Raw genomic sequence first — 21,412 nt, 5'->3', positions numbered from 1 at the left:
TTCATACAGGTAAAATACTCATATTCATTAAAAATTTTCAAAACAAACACAACAGGCAGGAAGAATGTTGTGTATCTGAAATCCAATGACAGAAGTCTCAGGCAGTATTAATGTCATGAATAATACATGTTGTCATAGGAGACAGAATGATACCATCTACCAAATTTCAAAATTCAGGATAAGGATGAAGCTCATTACAACAGCATATGCTTGACATACACAAAAACCTGCTTTCTAGGCCCATCACCCAATAATATAAAAACAAAAAAGGCCAGGAATTTCAGGCCACCTCTAATCCTAGCACTTGTAAGCCAGAGTCAAGTGGATCACTGATATCAAGGACAGCTGGATGTACAGAACTACTTTCAGGATAGCCAGGGCTACACAGACAAATCTTGTCAACAAAAACAAAAAAAAAAAATTAAGACAGTAGGCTAGCAAACTGCCTTAGCATTGAATAACAATTGCTTCTACTGTATCTCATGTGATTTACACATAGTCTATAATGGTGGTGATGGCATTACAGCACAAAAAGGATGCTAGCTGATGAGTTTCAACCACAACACAATTGAAATCAAGAAGAGGAAACGGGTTGAGTCTATAGATGCTCATAACCCAAGCAAGATGCTCTTATTGGTCACTGTCTTATGCTCAGCTAGCTTTGTAATCCATCTCAGGCCCACATGATTAGGGTATTGCAACCTAAGTAGAAGATTCTTTCCACATCAATCATCATTCAACACAGTTTCTCAAAAACATAGTAACTAGCAATTCTGATCCAGACATAGCCTCAATTGATGTTCCCTCAGATGACTCCAGGCTACATCATTTTGACAGCTGAAGCTAGTTAAGACAAAGACACAATAATACATGAGAAAGTTTTAAAAACACAAAAATAATGAATTAACCATATCAATCACTAAAGCAGCAAAAAATCCAAACATGAAGATTGTAACAACTGGAAAACACAGATATATCGAGAAATGAGAAGTGAGCCTCTAAGATCAAGAAGAGAAAACTAAAACTGTCTCTCCCCAGAAATTCCCCAAAGCAACCAAAGCTCAAGGAACTCAAAGCATAATATAGTACATTTAAAAAAAAGGTGAAGTTCCATCATTTTCCAGAGAAACAACAATAAATTTAGATGACAATTAATAAAGTCAATACAGATGGTACCACTGACCAAACAAGACAAAAAAGACATACCTACATATAGGTATCACAATCTCTTAAGCAAGAACTACAAGATTCTAATCTAAATTTAACCACAAGAAATCACTGTCCAACACTCATCCTGTACACTCTAGTACTTTTTCTTTGTTAATAATAGAAAATTGAATTTTGAGGATGGCTGTACCAACAGAATTGGACAGATTCACTTGAAGCCTTCTGATGTTTTAACTTTGTAGAAGATAGATTACTAAAAGTATCTCATTCTCTTATCATAAAGAAAATTTCATTTCCTCAGGCTGAGGAAATAAAAACTATTCCAAATTAAATGCAAGATAACAGATATTTAAAGACAGAGTATATGATTTGAATTACATACCTAAAGCAACTTGTTTTGCTCTAACTGCTTATGAGTCACAAGAACATTTGAAGAAAGTTTGTTCCCCACATTTTATGAATGTTTGTGTGTGTGAGAGAATGTGTTCCATGTGTATAAAGGTGGCATACAAAAAAATAGGGTGTTAGATCTCCAGGATCTGGAGTAGCAGGTGGTTATAAGCCTACAAACTTTGATACTGATATGTGAACTCAGGTCATCCCCAAGAAGAATACATGCAATGTCACTTGAAACAACCACACAGAACTTTTTATCTAATACAATAAAAGTCTTTTGCATATTAACAACAACAACAACAACAACAAAACCTAAGTAGGCACAGAAGTAAATAAATGGTCCATGGGAACATGGTGCATCAATATTAAGATTTTGTGTATGGTAAATTCAAACCATGAATTGAATACAATCCAAAGAAAATGCCAAACAATTTATAACACAATATACCTGATTCCAAAGGTACAAACTGGAAAATCTCAGTTAAGATTATGAAAAGATAATACACATATTAATACAATCTGAATTCTATATTTACCACAAAGCTAAAACAATCAAGAATATATACAATATTTGTGAAAGAATAAAGGAGAGAGAAAAAGGTAAGAATAAAGGCAGAAAAATATAGTCAACTTTTCATCAAAAGACCAAAGGAAACTCAGCCAGAAAAGATGTATTCTTGACCAATGTTACCAAATTTCATATAATTCTATGTATATAGAAATTAACACAGAGTTCACAATTTCCACAAAATTAACTCAAAGTAACCCTTAAACAGTTATGTTTCTGACTCTCCAGCTACTGATTTTTCTTCCAAACAGAGAGGCCTCTGTTGTAGAATATTAATTTAAGATGTGTTACATTTGTTTATGTTGTGGGACATTTGATTAATGATGCAAAGATGCATTGCATTCTTTTATGTTGTGTTTGTTTGAATGTGTGAAGCTGTGTTATTTTGTCTGTCTAAAACAGATAATGGTATAATAAAGAGCTGAATGGTCAAAAGCTAGGCAGGAGAAAGGGTGGGTAGGGTAGGGTTGGCAGGCAGAGAGAATAAACAGCAAGAGAGAAAAGGAGCATGATCAAGGAGCAAAAAAACAAATTGCCAGCCACCCAGTCACATAGACAGCCATGGAGAAAGAATGAAAGAAAGGTTACAGAAGTAAAAGAAAGGGAAAAGACCAGAGACAAAAGGTAGATAGGATCATTTAAGTTAAGAGAAGCTGGCTTGAAAAAAACCTAGATAAGGCTAGGCATTTGTAAGCGATAGTAAGCCTCTGTGTGTGACTTTTGTGGGAGCTGGTGGTGAGCCAGCAACAGAGCCAACACAGCCAACAACAGGCTCCATGCTCCAGAGCTCTCTTGGCAAATGAAGGTAATCTCCTGCTATGGCTCTGCAAACTCTCATGTCGCCTTGTGGTTTCAGGAAAACCCAGCCCCACTGATGCCCAATTGCAAAGAGTGTAGAAGAATAATTTAATGTATATTTCCTGCCCCAATGTGTTATGGCACATGATGTAGAATCTGCCCTATCCATCTGCCCAGCAACAAGTGAACCTGAAATATCTCTGCAGCTCAGAATCTTCTTTTCTTCCCTGGAACTAAACTTCTCTGAATCAAGTAAACTCTGGTAGCAGAAATTTTAAGACATGCTAATCAAGTATTGCTCAAGGATGCCCCTATCACTTCTTTCTACCAGTTTCTAAATCAATTGTAACATTTAGAAGACAAACCTGAAACTGGAGTGCAATGTTAAGGACATCTAGAAACCAGAGCTTCAGTTATCCAATCCATCTTCTCACGTCACACTCAATGTAGTGTCTATGTATGCACACTGGACATATATATTAAAAGTATTACAACAGCCAGGTGGTGGTGGTGCATGCCTTTAATCCCAGATCTCAGGATGCAAAGGCAAGAGGATCTCTGTGAGTTTGAGCCCAGGCTGGTTTACAAAGCAAATTCCAACACAGCTAGAGCTATACACAGAGAAACCCAGTCTCAAAAACAAACAAACAAACAAACAAACAGCATCCTCCCATAGCCAGGTCATCAGAGTCTCCCCCTCCCCAGGTAATTCACACTCAGGGAGTCTCAGAGGAGAAGGGCCACAGCCCAGGTCACAACATTGATCAAGAGAACCACAATCTGGCTCAGAGTCTATCTCAGTCACACTGACTCTGACAGCTCAGCAGAATTGCTCCTCTTGGTCTGGGTTCAGTTGTCCCCACACTCACCATGGCATGGCTTCTGGTCTCCCTCACAGGTCTCTACAGCAAAGCCAGAGGAGAATCCTGGAAGGAATCTCCAAGCTATTTCCCACTGGTACTCCTTATTGCTAAGACTTCCCAGAGACTCACATTAGCTAATACCAATTCAGTTGGGTCTCAGGACAGTAGCAGTTCCCTTACAGGCTGCTCAGAGATTAAGTGACACAATCATTGGAAGTCTTCCTAGCTCTGTCTGTTCACCCTTGGGGCAGAAAGGGCCCTAAACTGGGAAATCTGTATTTTAGTGGACAGTCTTCTAGTCTCCCAGAGCACTTCCTGTTCTTCTTCAAAGGCACACAATGTTTTCTGTACTAATGTCATTACACACTGATTTTTCCAGTGCAGCCAACCCTTTGCTTCATAGCTGGGAAGCCCTGCAGCCAAATACAGGTCACGTTCAAACAGTAACTTTTATTACTGCATAACTGTTGTTAAAGAAAAACAGGCTATGAATTAGAAAACCATAGGCAGTCAATGGTGGGGTTGGAGGCAGGAAAGAGATTGTGGCCATGATGTAGTTATAATCACAAGGAATTATTTTGAAAAATTGAAACAGAATTTTTGGCCATGTGTCCCAGAGAATAGGGATTTATATGAGAGAAAATCAAGTATTACATTTTTCCCCCCAGAGGCTATACACGTTAAACAAGAAAATAACAGTCCTGTTTGACTAGGCCACACCACTTTACCCAGATCTTCTATTTTCATTGAACTAGTTTAACAATAGTAATTTGATTACATGATAAGGTAATTTCTTTATCCAGATTCTTGATTGCTCTGGTCTATGGATCCCAAGAAGGGGACAGTCAGGAATAAAAACCAAGAATAAAAATTCCTGCCTTCATTCTTTTCTACAAAACAGGACCAATCCAGCTGCCTCTCACAGGACCAACTCTCCAGCTTTCACAAAGTTCCTGGTTTGTCCCCATTGCTGGTGCCATCTGTGGAGGACCAGCCCCCACTTTTATGACCATGGTACTCTTGATCAGGGAGAACTGGGAAATATTTAGATAGAAAGAGATACCTAGACAATGAGAGGAAAGACAGAAACACAATAGACTTGGAAGGGCCAGGGTCAAAACCCACCAGGCCAGAGCTTTATTCAAAAGGGCTTTTTATAACAATGCCAAGGGGCCCCCCAAAGCATTTCCTAAGAAAATAGGGTTCCCTTGTCTGGCTCTTATTAATCTGCCTTCATTGGCTCAATGTTACCCTTTGCCTCACCTTTTGCATACTCCAGAAGGGAGAAGCCTACTGTTTGGATTATTCCTAGAAAAAACATTGTTTCTAGAAATGCCGTCTACAATCTCGTTTTAGGTGACTGTGTTTGCCACAATTCAAACACTTGACATTTTGATTTTTCTTCAAGCCTCTGGAAATCACCTCTCCTATTCAAGCATCATGGTTATGAGTGTATCTCAGATTCATTTCACTATGGGTACGGATCTTATCTTTAAAAGCTTAAATACCCTTCTACATTGTGAATTAGCATTTTCTTTTCTTTTTTATTTTATTTTTTCTGAGACAGGGTTTCTCTGTGTAGCTTTGTGCCTTTACTGGAACTCACTCTGTAGCCCAGGTGGGCCTCAAACTCACAGAGATCTGCCTGGCTCTGCCTTCCAAGTGCTGGGATTAAAAGCATGTGCCACCACCGCCCAGCTGTGAATTAGCATTTTCTAAATCCAAAAATTCAACTATTATTTGTCTAGCTTCTAAATTGGGTATCACTCCATTTACAGCTGAAGTCAATATTTGTAAAAGATCAGTGAAGTTTTCTTTTGGGCCCTGTATAGCTTTAGTAAATGACTAAATTCTCTTTTTTACTTCTTCACTTCTCACTCAAGCATCCAAAGGTGCTGCACAGCATAAAGCCAGGGTGTGGTCATCATATAGAGACTAGTTTTGTACATTAGCATAATCACCCTCTCCAAGAAGTTGGCCTTGCGTAGCTAGAGAGTTTTCTCTCTGGGTCCTGCCAAGCCCCAGTAGTCTGACAGCCTACTTACAAAATAAACACACAGGCGCTTATATTATTTAAACTGTTTGGCCTAATGGCTCAGGATTCTTGATAACTGTTCTTATTTCTTAAATTAACCCATTTCTATTAATCTATAAGTTGCCACGCAACTCATGGCTTACCGGTATCTTAACATGTTGCTTTTCATCACGGCGGCTGGCAGCGTCTCTCTGCCTCAGCCTTCCACTTCCCAGCGTTCTTCTCCCTCTTTGTCTCACCTATACTTCCTGCCTGGCTACTGGCAAATCAGTGTTTTATTTATTAACCAATCAGAGCAACACATTTAACACAGAGAACATCCCACAGCAGCCTTGGGAGATTTTAATACTTTTAGCCCTATTTCATTGTTCAATGGTCCTAGCCTCTATTTTCCACAAGGTACTCAACTGTAATTGAGGACCAGGTTCCAATATTACTGTAGCCATGTCTCGCCAATCTTGTGGGAGAATTCTGGTACTAGTTGACCATGAATTTAACATCTGTTAACAAAAGATGAATGCATACCATAGGAAACAATCACTTCCTTTAATTTTCTCAAATCAAACATTTTCACAGGAATCCAGTCAACTCTTACACAGTCTTAGGGATATCTGTCATTTTGCAGTTGTTCCTGTAAGATGAGTAGATACATTAAGGTTGGTTGTTTGAAAACCTAGGGGTGTTCCTCTCTAATTTGATAATATAATGCCGAGGTTGGTTCTCCTTTAAATTCTCTGTCTGGGTCTGAATATATCTATGATCGTTTTTTTTTTTTTTTTTAAGATTTATTTATTATGTATACAATGCTCTGCCTGCATGTATGTCTGCAGGCCAGAAGAGGGCACCAGATCTCATTACAGATGGTTGTGAGCCACCATGTGGTTGCTGGGAATTGAACTCAGGACCTCTGGAAGAGCAGTCAGTGCTCTTAACCTCTGAGCCATCTCTCCAGCCCTCTATGATCTTTTTAAATAAGTTTTTCTAAGGCCTGCATCTTGGCACTCACATCAACAAACTTTTTTAGAGATAAACCAAGAATGATCAAACCAACAATAAGGATTATCAAAATGATAATTAACATTATGTATATCCCAGTTAAGTTGTTTCCCTTCATTTAATTGTTCCATTTTTAAACCATTCATTGTATAACCATACAGACACCTCCTTCCATCATAATAGTCTTTCCCATTTTATGATGTAGGAGAAACCTCTCTCTTTTAACTAACCCCCCTTAAGAATTCCCAATTGTCTCACCAAATCTGTTGATGACAACAGTGAAGTGTGAGGCTGACTGCTGCTGCAGAGAATAGTAGAAGCCAGAGCGTGTGTCAAGGCAGCTACCTAGTTTGGCAGCAGCCCAAGGAGAGGGTCCAGCGAAAGCCTACAACCCACCTTGAGAGAAGAAGCCAAAGAGCCAGCTGTCTGCATAGGGGAACGTGCAACAGCAGCTAATTCCTGTGGCATCTGGAGCCCAAGCTCCTGTGGAGTTCACTGCAGAGAGGCTGCAACAGAAAAATCCCAAACTCACTCAGGGGCTTGGGGGATAAAAGAAGAACCTAGCCGGTGGGACAGTGACTCAGGCAAGAGCAAACACCTTCAGCTCTAGCATGTGCCAGTGGCTTTTTTGTGAATTCATGCCCCAGAAGTTGGATGTCTGATGATAAACAATCCTAATTAGTCTTAACAATAAAAACCTGGAGTCAGATGTTAAGGGTAAAAGTTGAAAGGTCAGAGAAGCAGAGTAGCCAGCCACCAGAAACTTCTTGCCTCTATAAAAATCTCTAAGATTTTATATTCAGATATCTTTTTTCTTCTTCTTCCTTTTTTTTTTTTTTTTTTTTTTTGGTTTGTTTTTTCAAAACAGGGTTTCTCTGTGTAATTTTGGTGCCTGTTCTGGATCTCACTCTCTAGACCAGGCTGGCCTTGAACTCATAGAGATCCGCCTGGCTCTGCCTCCCGAGTGCTGGGATTAAAGGTATGCACCAACACCGCCCATTACAGAAATCTTATATTCCTGTCTCCACCTCTCAATTATGCTGGGATTAAAGGCATGATCCTTCTGTGTGTTGGGATTAAAGGCATGATCCTTCTGTGTGCTGGGATTATTAAAGGCATGATCCTTCTGTGTGCTGGGATTATTAAAGGCATGATCCTTCTGTGTGCTGGGATTAAAGGCATGATCCTTCTGTGTGCTGGAATTATTAAAGGCATGATCCTTCTGTGTGCTGGGATTAAAGGCATGATCCTTCTGTGTGCTGGGATTGAAGTTGAACTCTCCTGTCACTTGGCTCTGTTTCTCTTTTAGACTGGTTCAATCTTGTGTACTCCAGGGTGGCCTTGAACTTCTGATCTTCCTGCTTCCTCCTCCCAAGAGATGGGAGAGCACAAACAAAATATCATACATTACACTGTGCAAATTCTTATACTCTTAATGATATTCTGGACTCTCATGGACTTGGGAAAGTCCATGTTTCAGAGTCTAACATCCTAACCACACACAGATTTTCTACCATCCAAGCTCTACTCCACACCAGGAACTGTGCTTTATTATCCTATGACTCTAGAATCTACAATCTACCATATCTTCAGGTGTCCACTGTAACCAGTTTCTGCTAGGGACCTCTCGGCAGGTGTTTCAAATCAGTTACAGGCTCATCATCTCTCCATGAGCCCTTCAATCTTTGATTGGCAGCCCAGACACCAAAGCAGAAGACTACCAGAAAATTTTCAAACAGTCTGGGGTCTAGACACATAACAAGCAAAGTCTCCATTTTTTTCAGTCTACTTTATGTTGATTTTATTACTAACCTGAGAACTTATTGAATTTGAGGAGATGCAGAGGGGGAAAAGAAGAGACCCAATAGACAGGAGGAAACCTGAAGGAGATGGGAAAGGACAAAAGGAAGGAGAGGATCCAAGTGGTTCCAGAGCACTGGACTTGCTGGTAGGTCTCTGAGTCCCAGTAACAGCTCCCTGGAGACTTTGTCAGGACAACCTAGTCATGCCCTCCTGAAGATGGTGCCTGGAGGAGTGTCCCTTGGCTGAGTCTAGATCTTACCAAGTTGAAAATCAATATTAACCATCAAACAAAATTAATAAAATTTGCTGTGTAGACAGAAAAAACATTCCTTTTTTTTTTAAAGTGATATTTCAATTACCAATGAGCCATGTTTGAGGACAAAGTATATGAACCTTTTGAGTATGAACTTATTCCTTTCCCAGATGTAAGCAGCAAACTTCTGAGGATTTCCAGGGTAGGATTATGAACTTCATGTAGAGTAAGGGATAATGCAGAACTCTTCTGACATATGCTTTTACCTTATTAAATCAGAATCTTACCCAAGCCACCTCAGGAACTGACCTAAGATCTCCTCTTGTTACCAAAGAGGAGAGAGAGGCAGTGAGACAGAGAGACAGAGATAAAGAGAAAAGAGAGTTAAATACACACACACACACACACACACACACACACACACAGAGGGAGGGAGGGAGGGAGGGAGGGAGGGAGGGAGGGAGGGAGGGAGGGAGGGAGGGAGGGAGAGACTCCCTTAGAACCCATTGAAATGGAATTTACAAAGTGTAACATGATTTTGTATCAATTCTTATATGTAGCTCTCCCCCAAAGACCACACATTCCCAAAGTTCTTCTTTTCTACTAATATCTGTGAAATCCATGCTAAACATCGCTTTTCAGGTGTGGTCACATGAGGCAGAAGCAAGTGGATCTCAGCAAGTACCAGGCCCAGGCTATTTATTACATAGTGAGTTCCAGGCCAGAAAAGGTCAGAAAGTGAGACTGTGTCTCGAAACAACTCACTCCAAAAATCTCTACTTAATAAATTTTAGGGCTCAGAAAATGGTTTAACAGATAAAGCACTCACCTTGCAACTATCTGTATACTTCTGCATTATAAAGCCAGTTGCAACAGTGCATGCCTATAATCCAGTGTTTTTAAGACAAGAAAAAAGGCAGACAGGAGAAATCCTGCAAGCTTATGGACAGATGACAGCAAACTAAAGACAAGGTTATTTCCAACTGGACAGGGAGAAGAATGAGGCATTTCTTTAATACCAGCTATGCTTTTTCAGATGTCCGTTTTAATAACTTTGTTTCTCATATCTTGTACAGGGTAAACTTTTATTTTTCCCATTTTTTCATTTACTCAATGAAAAGCTATACCATTGTTAATTCCAAGGCATCCTGGTGTATTATTTGTTATTCATGGCCAAACATATATGTGAATCAGAAGTCTCCCTGTAATGAGCATAATAAGAAAATATCTTTTGGACATGTAAGAATAGCTTAGTCAGGAACCCCACCACTAAGCCTGTACCTGATAACCAGAACCCAATAATATCACTTACTCAATATAAGCAGACACAGTCCTAGAACCACATGACACACAACGGGCAGTCTATAAGCAGAGACCAAGAGTAATGCTCTGCTCTGCATATGTGCGGAGAGATCACCTTAATCTGTCCTACAGCAGGAGAGTTCCCCCAGGATTACAATTCCTGAATCAGAGACCTCTGTTAGTGACTGGACCTCACTATCAGCTAAGGTACTTGACACAGGTGAGCAGCCATGGGGTGATAGGCATAGGAACTGAGTTAGGGATTGAGAGAGTGAACCTCGTGTGATGACCATCATCAATAAAGTATAACCATTGTTGTACTGCCTATGCTTATCTACTTTCCTGCTCACAATATTTCTCTTTTCCCCACTTGCTCTCCAGAATTTGTTGTCCGTTTAGTGGGTCTTTGCCATTCTCACTGCAATTATCACAATTCTTAACAACAGACCAAAACCACAATCTATACAAACAGGAACAATTTATAATATCAACCTCCATAATTCTGATAATAGCCATAATAATAATAGTTTTAAAAATACAAAATAACAAATGACTCAAAAGAATAGTTATGAGTTTGTGTGTGTCCTAACATTTCCAGTTTCACTGAGGAGTTTACCTATGATGATTAGCCAGGCTGTCCCAGGAACACTTCAAGACTCTAGCAACTTTTTATATTTTTAATTGTGAGTCCAGTTTTCCTACCACAGCAGGTCCTGAATATTCCAACATAGCTGAAGCACAAGAAAAAAAACTTCAACACCAACTACATTAAGATAGAGGTCCTTAAAGAGAAAATGAATAAATCCCTTAAAGAGAGCCAGGTAAACACAACCAAAGCATTAGAAGAAATGAATTCTTGAAATAAAGCCAAGGAAAATGAAACAAAACAGTTGAAGGCATTGAATAAAACTGTTCAAGACCTCAAAATGGAAATAGAAGCAAGAAAGAAAATACCCAACAGAGGGAATTCTGGAAATGAAATGTTTAGGAATGCAAGCAGGAACTACAAAGGAAAGTTTCACCAACAGAATTTAAGAGATGGAAGAGAGAATCTCAGGAACTTAAGATAGAAGAAATAGAAACACTGGTCAAAAAATGTTAAATCTAAAGAAATTCCTGACATAAAATATCCAAGAAATCTAGGATATTACATAAGAACAAATACAAGAAAATAAAGAATAGAGAAAAAAGAAGAAAATCAGATCAAAGGCACAGAGAATATTTTCAAAAAAATTATAGAAGAAAATGTCCCTAACCTAAGGAGAAGCCTATCAATGTAAAAGATGCATACAGAATACCAAACAGAATGGGAAAAAAAAAGTCCCCTCACCACATTACAATCAAAACACTAAACATACAGAAAAAGAAAGAATATAAAAGCTTCAAGAGAAAAACATCAAGTAACACATAAAAGCAGACCAATTAGAATTACACTAGATTTCTCAATGGAGACTCTAAAACCAGAAGGACCTGAATAAATGTGTTGCATCCCCCAAGAAACCATACATGACAGCTGAGATTATTATACATAGCAGATGGAGAAAGTAAGATATTCCATAATAAATAAACTTTTAAAAATATCTATCTACAAATCCGGCCCTACAGAAGATGCTTCTTAGAAAGAAAACTCAAACACAGAGAGGGTAACTACACCAATGAAAACATAAGAAAGAAATAGTCTCACACCAGCAAAGCCAAAAGAAGGGAAACACACACTTTGTCTGTCTCTCTGTCTTTCTTTCTCTCTCTCTCTCTCTCTCTCTCTCTCTCTCTCTCTCTCTCTCTCTCTTTCTGTCACACACACACACACACACACACACACACACACACACACACAAAATATAACCTATATCAACAATCATTGATTATTGTTATCTCTCAATATAAATGGTCTCAATTACCCAATAACATGACACACACTAATAGAATGGATTCGAAAATACGGTTGACACTTCTGCCTGCATGTAAGAAACACACCTCAACAAAAAAGACAGACATTACGTCAGGGTAAAGGGTTAGGAAAAGATAGTCCAAGCAAATGGACCTATGAAGCTTGTTGGTGTATCCATTTTAATATCTATCAAAATGTGCTACCATCATTCCAAGTTCCCTACATATCCTTAAAGGCAGACTAAAATCCAGAATTGTATTTTATTCTTTTTTTTTTTTTTTCTAGACAGAGTTTCTCTTTTTAGCTTTGCACCTTTCCTGGAACTCACTCTGTAGCCTAGGCGGGCCTCGAACTCACAGAGATCCACCTGCGTCTGCCTCCCGAGTGCTGGGATTAAAGGCATGTGCCACCACCGCCTGGCTTGTATTTTATTCTTAGTTTTGATAGTCTCTTTTCACACTCATGATCCAGGTATATACTTTGCCAATATATATATTAGTATAAAGGCATATACTTTGATATTACTATCACTGCATTATCACTACGTTTTATAATTTGCTTATATTTTATCATAAAAATACAAAGCACCAACAAAATGTACCTCTAAAAACAGTGTCAAGAGCCTAGTAAGGTAAAAATAAAAAGCTGCTATTATTGAATTATATGTACATGTACTGTAATTGCTCTAAGTATGTAATGACCAAACATTAAATACACACTATCCAAGAAGAGATCTTAGATTTTATGAGCAGAGTCAGAAGCAAATGTAGTACACTTAATGTTACTGCACACCAGAAACAAAAATTGTTGCTTTTATTTAACACAGAAATGGAACTCCTTCTCTTGAAAAATGTATCTACACAATGACCTATAGAACAGTGTGCTTAGAGAAGGTAATAACAAAATTATGTCATATGCAATAATTTTAAAACAGCTTGATTCTGAAAACATTGAGGATATTTCTATGTCCACACGATTGCCAAGACACCTGTACATGAGTACATAAATAATAAAACCCAGAAGCAATCTACATGATTATATACTATGGAACTGAGTAAAAGTTATGCTGGACTGCATTAAGTCCTTGGAAGGCAAGCAAATCTATGTATGCTTAATGTTTTAAGGATAGATAGGCAAGACCATCTGAGTCAGATCCTCAGACACACATGCAAATTATCCTGACAAATAAATAAAAGGAATAAATACATATGAGAGCTAAGGAGTTGCCTCTGACAGTAAAGGTAATTGCAACCAAGGCTGAAGACCTAGTTTGATCCACAAGACCCACAAGTCAGAAGGAAACAAATTCCCTATAGTTGTCATCAGGCTTCTACGAAAGCACTGTGGAGTCTGTGTGTATGTGAACAGTAGAACATTGAACACAAGCATTTACATAGACGATACAGATGGTGTGTTTTTGTTCTTTCATTCCTCTAATGATAGGACACTTTCTGGTACCCTATATTCATTGCTCCTAACTAACCTCTGCCCCACTAATTACACTTAAACATTCCTACTAATGCTCTTAACTGAAATGGCTCTCCTGAATCTTATTCCTCTCTAAGACTTCAATCAGCCCATTTAAGTCACAAAATTCAACTTGCCTTTTAGGAACAAAAGTCAGTCCTATTAATGAACTCCTAGACATTTTCACTTCTCACTATTCCTAAACTTTAATTTTTCTTTTTTTTGTGTGTGTGTGTATTCACATAAAGGTGCACATGTGTGTATGGGGTACAATGTTTATGAGGGGGCCAGAGGAAAACTTTGGGTGTTACTCCTCAAGTGTCATCTTGAGATTTGCTTCAGGAATAAAAATCAAAGTGTATGATACATAGAGCAGGTCCTACCCACATCCAAAATTTCTCCTTTACACCTTTGAACAAAATAATCCAAGTGGTTAAAATCAAGCTTATAAAAAGACAAAAATACTAGATAGATGCTTTCATAACCAAATCTTCCTAAGTGTTAGGAAGATAGTCAAATTATTTGAAAAGAGTAATGCTAAAACTTGAACTAACTATGGGGGTTTGTTTATTGTGTGTTTGTTTTGTTACTTCATTTGATTTTATTTTCAGAGAGGGTCTCACTACACAGCCCATGCTGGCTCTAAAGTCACAGTCCTTGTCCTGTCTGGCTTCTCCTCAATATGGCATAAGATAGGAGTATTTGGGAACAGGAACTTCAACTATAGGGTGGTTTCTGGAGTGGTGACTAATGAGGGAGGGTCCAGCCCACTGTGGAGCTGCATGATGGGCAGGTGGTACTGCGGTGCATACGAAAGCAAAGCAATTTTTTTCTACTGAGAGGGAGAGAAAAGGGAAGTGGATTTCGATGGGAGGGGAAGATCTGGGAGGAGTTAGGGAAGGAGAAATAAATTGAAAATATATTGTCTGGAAATCTACTTTCAATTAAAAACGGAAAGAAAGGAAAAATGAATAAGAGGGCCTCAGTGCCTCCCACCAGGCTTGAGGAGAGAAGGGAGGTCACGGTGTGAACGTGTATCAGCTGCGGCTGCGCCCGCTCTTTGAGAGCAGCAAGCGTCGGGAGCAACCATATCCTACTGCCGGCACTAAGGGAAGGATCGGATCGTATTTGTGACCAAAGAAGACCATGAAACTCCTAGCAGGGCAGAGCTGGTGGCTGATGACCCCAATGATCCCTATGAGGAGCACGGATTGATACTGCCCGACGGAGATACTCACTGGAATTGCCCATGTCTTGGGAGAATGGCCAGTGGCCTCTGTGGGGAACAGTTGAAGTCTGTCTTTTCCTGCGTCCACTACAGCAAAGGAGAAATCGAGGGATCAGACTGTATAGACCAGTTCCGGGCCATGCAGGAGTAGACCTCTATCCCCAAGCCGAGGAGGAGGAGGAAGAGGAGGCAAAGCCAGCGGAGCAGTGGGAGGAAACTGCTGCTCTGAAGGCCTCTGCAGCCAAAGAACAGGGGTCAAGCTCCTGAAGGCCACAGGACTTTGTGCACAATGGCTTTTGGTCACCTCTGTGAAAGCTCTTTCCCTCTATGCACTGTAATGTACAAAAATAACTTATTTTAATGATCAAGGGTCTTGGCTACTTGCCATATACACTGAAGAAAAGCAGGGGGTGTGCACCTATGTCTTGCATAAACCTGTCCTTGAGCGTTAAGCTACCGCTGGATGTACTCCGTGTTTGCCCTGGATTTTGCCACTTAGAAATACTGTGCTGAGGCTTCTCAGCAACCAAAAGTTGTTACTCAGGAAAGTTTATCGCGAGAGAGCTGATTTATTCTGACTCATTTTATCCCCCTTGGTAGATTTTACACCTCTTTGGGAAATTAAGTAGATGCTAGAACTCCTTCAAGAGTGTCCATTCCTATTGGAAGAGGTTGGTGGTCAGATCCTTGAGCTCGAGTGCATGGGGCTGCTGCCTTGGTCCTGGCACCCAAGTTTCTGTGTTAGCAGTCCAGACTCCACGGTGTCTACAACTGCAGGATGGGATTGGACTCTGTGACTCTCAGTCCCTCCTAAGTGAAAGGAGAGGCTTGGTTTTCGGTTTATTGTTTTGCTGTTCTGAAAGCCCTGGTTTGGGGCCCATGTTCACTCAATCCAGTCTGTTGTGATATTGAGGTGGGGACCTAGCTGCTTCCAGAGCAGAAGCCAACAGAGGAAACGTCTGAATGAAGTACTCGGTTAAAAAGAAACAATTTCTGTCTGGAAAAAAAAAAAGAAAAAGAAAAAGAAAAGAAAAATGAATAAGCCAGGAAGAGCCAGGAAGAGCAAGAAAGGAAGCTGCATTCCTCCAGGGTCTCTATTTCAGTACCTGTCTCTAGGCTTCTGCCTTAAGTTCCAGACTGACTTGCCTGTATGATGAACTATGAACTGGACTTGCAAGCCCAATACTCTTTCTCCCCAAGCACTAAGTGAACTCAGTGAGTCTAAAATTAGCCCATGAAGTAGAGAAAAGGAAACAAATAGAGAAAGGGGTACAGAGGGGGAGGAAATAAGGGGTGGATTTAATCAAGGTACATTATATTCATGCATGACATACTCAATAATAATGGGTGGCTTGTGTAGAGCTAACAAACCAAAACCTAAGTGTCTGTGAGTCAATCACACTGAATTTCTCAACATGATTTTGGTCAGTTATGAGCCTAGGTAGAAGAAAAGCAACTGTAACATGATATAATACCACCCTAGCACCTATAAAGTAAATGAATGCTTCTTAAACCCAGAAAACAGCTTTCCCAGCAAGGAGAACAACATGTTCTTAAGGGCCTAAAAGAACACAGACTGGGACTGCAGGATATTCCTTACTTGATATTTCTCTGGACCTTCCTGGTACATTGTTACTGTTATATAAAAGTAATAATAGCTTCACTTAGCATAAACACACATAATGTCTCTATACTTCCATAGGACCAAAAATGTATCCTGCATTTAAGTAATCTGAACTCAAAAATCCTAATTTCTGCCAGGCGGTAGTGGGGCATGCCTTTAATCCCAGCAATTAGGAGACAGAGGCAGGTGGATCTTTGTGAGTTCGAGCTCATCCTGGTCTACAAAGCAAGTTCCAGGACAGTTAGAACTGTTACACAGAGAAACCTTGTCTCCAAAAAAAAAAAAAAAAAAAAACCTAACTTCTAACTGAAAAATAGGAAACATGGATCCCAATGATTATCTACTTGTAAGCAAGAGCTACATTTGTTAGATTTCACATTTGCTGCAATACACAATGATTAATTTAGACATATATTAGGGGAGAAAATAATTGAAAGATAAATAAAAGTTTACTGGACACACACCTGTAATCCCATCTCTAGGAAAGGGAGCAGGATTACCTCAAGTGTGAGACCAGTTTGGTCTACTGGGTGAACTCTAGGAAACCTACCAAGCAAAACTAGGTGGAATATATTGATTAACTCATTAATTAAAACTTTAAAAACAGGGCAAATGTAATTTAGCTAAAACATTTATTAGGCTTTGCGATAAAAAGAAAGACAATTCCTTACACACAGTCTTAATACTGTCCACAAGAAAAGCTTGAGTCTTTTTTCAAGGATAGAATACATGAAACAAAAAAGGACTTAAAAACTGAGAAATGGCCAGGCGGTGGCGCAAGCCTTTAAACCCAGCACTCGGGAGGCAGAAGCAGGCAGATCTCTGTGAGTTCAAGGCCAGCCTGGTCTCCAAAGCGAGTTCCAGGAAAGGCGCAAAGCTACACAGAGAAACCCTGTCTCAAAAAACTAATCTCAGAAATGAAGTCATCCAACAGTGTAATTATCCCACAGTGAGAAAACCCACAGCTGAATAAAAAACTAAAAGATTTATTTAAGAAAAGGGCTTGATTTATTTACTGAAATCATAACAAAGAAGAATATTTTCAGATATCAAAAGCATTTCTAAGGAAGGGAGCAGCACAGTGGTAGAGCAACTGCCTAGCATGTGCCCTGCCTGGGTTTCACTGCCAGCATAAAAATTATCAAGAATAATGGAGACTCTAAGATATGTAAAGAGATCATAATTGAAACAGCAAATAAACTTTTTAAAAGGAAAGCTGAGTATAAATGACGATTTAGAACTAATTCATGTATACTCGTGCCAAAAAGGACAAAATGCAAACTGAAATCACTTAGTGCGTCTAATGTGGTGGATTTTCTGAATGAAAAACAAGACTATTCTTCAAAATTGAATCAGAACCTATACAGTATGAACAAAGGAGCAACATTTTAACATTTTACATGTTTTATCATAAGCTGGACAGTAGCTTGTGTGTGGGTAAGATCATTAAGACAAGACCATCCTCAGGTGAGTATGGAATTCAAGGCCACCCTGGCCTACTAAAGACCTGTCTGCAAAATAAGTAAGTCTGGCCCAAAATTTTTGGCCACTTAGGTTATTCAACTTTTTGAAAGCACAACCAACATTGGCATTTAGTGGTCATATAAAAAAGATGTCAGTCAGGTGTGGTTGCACATACTTTAATCCCAGGGCTCTGGAGTTAAAAGCAAGCAGATCTCTGAGCTTGAAGCTAGACTGCTCTATTCAGCAACTCCAGAGCCACCAAGGATACATATTGAGACTCTTTCTTTCATGGAACCTAAAATGAAGGTCAGGCATGATGGTATAAGTCTTCATTTCCAGTACCTGGGAATCAGAGACTGTAAGGAGATCAAGGCCAGTCTGGTCTACACAGCAAGTTCTAGGACAGCCAGGGCTACATAGAAAGAATGTTTCAAAAAATGAAAGCAAATCAAAACAAGGTCTCTTTTCATTATATCAAAATATTAAAGTACTTTATTATTTAACCCTCGAAGGTCTTTAAAGTTTAAGTGTCTCCAACAGGCACAGATTTTATGTTATTGAAAAAAGATTCCAAATGATTCTTCTAAACCAATAATATTAAACACAAAAAAAAAAATTTTTTTTTTGACAGCTTGTAGGAACTTTATTTTCCTTCAACCTTTTTTCCCCTTTGCTCAGGTGTCTGCAGAGGAGCTCAGGACCACTCAATGTTGGCTCCAACCCACTCGGTGGCCTGCGCTGTGGGAGCTGCAGACCAGTCCTCAGTGGCTGGCTGGGCACTCCAGTTTCAGTAGGGAACTGCTGGATGGGTACAGAGGGCACCTGCTCACCCTCGGACCAGTCTGCCACCTCTGGCTGAGCAGCAGTGAACTCAGGAGCTGGTACAGTCCATTCACCTTGGAATTCCTCCTTGGTCACAGCTTTCTCAGCAGCGGCCTGTTCCTCCTTCTCAATCTCCTCTGGGTCTCTGTAGAAGTAAAGATCAGGCATAACTTCCCATGGGTGCTCATGGGAGATAGTGCTAGGCATGCGGAGTACTTCCCAGGCCAGCATCCACCACATCAGACCCACTGAGTGAGCTCCCTTGCTATTGCATGGGATGGCAATGTCCACGTAGTGCAGAGGAGAGACTGTGTTATACAGCACAATGGTGGGCAGGTTGACATGAGACGCCTCTGTGAGGGGCTGGTGGTCAGCTCTGGGATCAGTCACAACTAGAAGGCGCCGCTCCCTGAAGGCTGCTTGGATCTGGTTAGTGAAGGTCCCAGGGGTGAAAGGTCAGCAATCGGAGTGGCTCCAGTGGTGGCAGCAAACTTCAGCACAGCTCACTGCCCGGTGTTCCTGGAGGAGATGACGCTGACATCAGCAGGGTTCTCAATGGCAACAATAGCACGAGCTGTAAAGCAACAGCTTCTCCCAGGTCCTTTTCAGATTTATGATACAGATACCGTCACTTTTCCGCTCCATCTGAAAGTCAAGGTTGGTGCCACCTAAGTGGGTTCCTGCAGCAAGGAATTTGAGGACATTTGAGTTCCTCCTCCTTCATCTTCAGGACATCAAGGGCTCCGGACATTGTGTAAGTCTCTCTTTAAGTTACGACGGGAATCAAGAACAACGCCATATGGAACCGTCACAGATTAGCGCGGAAAAGCAAATGCAAAAATATTTTATGCATCCTCTCTACATAGTAGCCAAAGTATTTCAAGTATCATACTTTGCTAATATTTATATTATGGCTACAAGAACAGACTAGTTTTATGAGGTCAGAACTTGGGAGAACATGCTGTTATGGCATACCAATAAGGAATAACAAATTGAAGAAAAAATTCAGTCCTGTCATCCTAAGTGTTCTTTAAATACTAGTATTATTTTTGAAAGTTTCTTTGTGGGTGTATGAGTTTCTGTGTGTATGTGTTTGTATGTATAATGGTGTGTGATGTGTGTGTTTATGTGCGTGCATTTGTGTGTATGTTGTGTATTGGTGTATGTATGTGTGTGAAAGACAAAGAGGTGTGTGTGTGTGTGTGTGTGTGTGTGTGTGTGTGATTGTTTGTCTGTTTGATGTGTGAATGCAGGGACATACTATACCTCATATGCACTGGCCAAATGGCAACTATCCTTTTAAGACTTGGTTCTTGCTGAGTTCGAGGCCAGCCTGGACTACCAAGTGAATCCCAGGAAAGGCTCAAAGATACACAGAGAAACCTTGTCTTGAAAAACAAAAACAAAAACGAACAAACAAACGAACAAACAAAAAAGACTTGGTTCTTTCTATCAGAAGTTCCCAGGGATCAGCTTATTGCACTTATATAGCAATATGCTTTGACCTGATGAGTCATCTCAAGATCTCACAAATACATGTAAATAAACACTATAAAATAATTGCTGGCACCTAACATCAGTGTGAATGTACTGTCTCATGGGATTGTTTTTCAACCATACAAGAACTATCTCAAAGTTATTATCGAACCATCTTAGGTCACCATCATGAGTGGGGAGGTTTTAGTACCAAACTAATTTTCTGTAAATCAACAGTGGCTACAATTACACAAATTCACTATATTCACTGGTCTATGCAGTTGCTAACACTAGTTTGAAACTTTTCTAGTGGTAGATATTAGCTAGATGCCTTTGCTATAGCAAAAAGTTGGTAATTTAAGATGCATATAATTTATAACACCATCCATTATTACAGGCAGGTTACAGGAATGGCCTTAAACATTAAAAAATACAGAATGCTCATACTAGAAAATAACCCCTTTAGTGCAAAGATTCCACATGATGCCAAGTTGAGAGTTTCTCCTTCTGTGAAACCCTCTAGAGACGTAGATTACAAATACAATTATTTTTATTTAAAATTCTATTTTCTTTTTCAAGACAGGGTTTCTCTGTGTAGTTTTGGTGCCTGTCCTGGCTCTCGCTCTGTAGTCCAGGCTGGCTTTGAACTCACAGAGATCCACCTGGCTCTGCCTCCTGAGTGCTGGGATTAAAGGCGTGTGCCACCACTGCCTGGCATTAAATTCTATTTTCAAGGATCCATCTCCTAACTGCTATGATTCAGAGTAACTCAGGTGTTGTTGAGTAAGCCATAGTAAACTCTTCCTGCAATCCTGAAAAGCAGCCAAATTTGGTTAACTTTATTCCACATTTGTTGAGTTTTTGTTATAAACTCTCCATATCAAACCCCACAAATGTGTGAATGGCACAAAGGTTTGGACAAATGTCCTCAGTCTCTGCAGCCTCAATTATATAGCTCGCATTGGCTGAACCACTTTCTACAAGAAGCAGTGAACCTAGCTCTTTAGATTTGACACTAAAGTTTACCTATTCAGAGAAATACATAGCATATATCCCCAGTACTCAGAAGCTGGGAGGAAAACTGCCATGAATTGGTGGCCAGCCTGTCCTGAATAACAAAAGTGACAACAAAATTCTCTTTGGGAGAATAAGAGCAGGCCCAAGAATTTCAAGTGACTAAAAAACTCTTAAACCTCAGAACGGCATAGCTGAGCAACACTTTAACTCCATCACTCTGGTTCCTGTACGAGAAATAAAAA

At 39.8% G+C, this 21,412-nt stretch overlaps 2 pseudogenes; one reads left to right on the top strand and one right to left on the bottom strand.

Moving 5' to 3' along the window:
• Window positions 1-8,660: 8,660 nt before the first annotated feature.
• Window positions 8,661-15,034, top strand: LOC131904478 (mitochondrial intermembrane space import and assembly protein 40-like; annotated as a pseudogene).
• Window positions 15,035-18,549: 3,515 nt separating this feature from the next.
• On the bottom strand, window positions 18,550-19,428 carry LOC131904560 (small ribosomal subunit protein uS2-like; annotated as a pseudogene).
• Between the last annotated feature and the right edge of the window lie 1,984 nt (window positions 19,429-21,412).

The sequence above is a fragment of the Peromyscus eremicus genome, chromosome 2, assembly GCF_949786415.1.
Source record: "Peromyscus eremicus chromosome 2, PerEre_H2_v1, whole genome shotgun sequence".
Classification (NCBI taxonomy): domain Eukaryota; kingdom Metazoa; phylum Chordata; class Mammalia; order Rodentia; family Cricetidae; genus Peromyscus; species Peromyscus eremicus.
Note: the sequence above shows the minus strand (reverse complement) of the source record. Positions and strands in the feature narration are given on the sequence as shown.